This window comes from Macrobrachium nipponense, chromosome 37, assembly GCF_015104395.2.
Source record: "Macrobrachium nipponense isolate FS-2020 chromosome 37, ASM1510439v2, whole genome shotgun sequence".
NCBI lineage: Eukaryota > Metazoa > Arthropoda > Malacostraca > Decapoda > Palaemonidae > Macrobrachium > Macrobrachium nipponense.
This window is the reverse complement of record NC_061097.1, coordinates 61,304,630-61,305,787: the sequence shown is the minus strand read 5'-3', so window position 1 is coordinate 61,305,787 and position 1,158 is coordinate 61,304,630.

The window sequence follows — 1,158 nt, the reverse complement described above, 5'->3', positions numbered from 1 at the left end:
CAACAAAAACGAATTAGAATTTTTTTTGCTGAACCTCATAGACATTTAGAAAGTAATCAAGATATGGTAGATGAAACTATTTACTTGCACATTAGCCTATTACAATTCAAGTAAAACATTCATGGGAAAACGTCACATTTTTCTTGAAAAACCCAAAGTTTATTTAGAAATTAGTTACATAGTGGGTTTTTTCGTTGCATCTCCTACCTATAAATAAAGTTTTTAAAATTAACCTCAGAGGATACGCGCGAGAAAATTGAATATGAAAACTTTTGTTAGGGCACATAGGATCAGATTTTATCACAACTTAATTTCAGTTAGCATAGAGAAATACAGAATCATGATTAATCTTCTCTTAGACTCTTATGTTGCCTGGCAATCTTACAAATAGCTCCGTTTTCCACTTCTTTGTCTAGTAATTTACTACCAGTAATATCGAATTTTCGTATTGATATCTGTTTATTTTTTATAATTATGGATATTTTTTACAGTCTAGACCTGGATAGGTTCACTCATTGTTAATGTCATGGATACAAAAGTTTTGTACAGTGGACTCTTTTGAATTCCAAAATACAGCGAATTCATGTGGGTTAAGTCTGGTCTAAATGGCTCTCTTCCCTCCCCTGTATTTGGATGTCGTTTGAATTTACTTTGCCCTTGTGACAAGTATAATTTCACTTGCAGGCTGATTAATGGAACCTGTTACAGTATCCTGCAGTACGAGAGTTTCACATCGCAACTTCAAAAGAATCGTTCGTCGCTGCGGACGACGGCAGTCGAGTAACAACCGCCTACAATGTGAAAGGAATAAGCACCATCATGGACTTCTTCGACCGACACCGTATCTCGTCGTTAATCTCGTTTTAATGCGGAACGCTCCGGCGGCTGTCGGAATCGACTACAAAAGGGACATACTTCCGACAAATTACGACCCGAAGGATATTCAACTCTACTTTGCTGGCGAAGGACTCGTGCTGGGGAAGTTTTTTTATTCATCGCAAACGTAATCGTGTAGCTTAGGATGCAGAGAATAAGTATGAGCGCAAAATAGAACGTTGGACCCGCCCAGGCATATTTTCCCCTTGTTTTAACCATTGAAATAGGCCGTTTCATTTGGCTATAGGTGGTTGTCTGGAACTGTGTAATGGACGAAAAGTT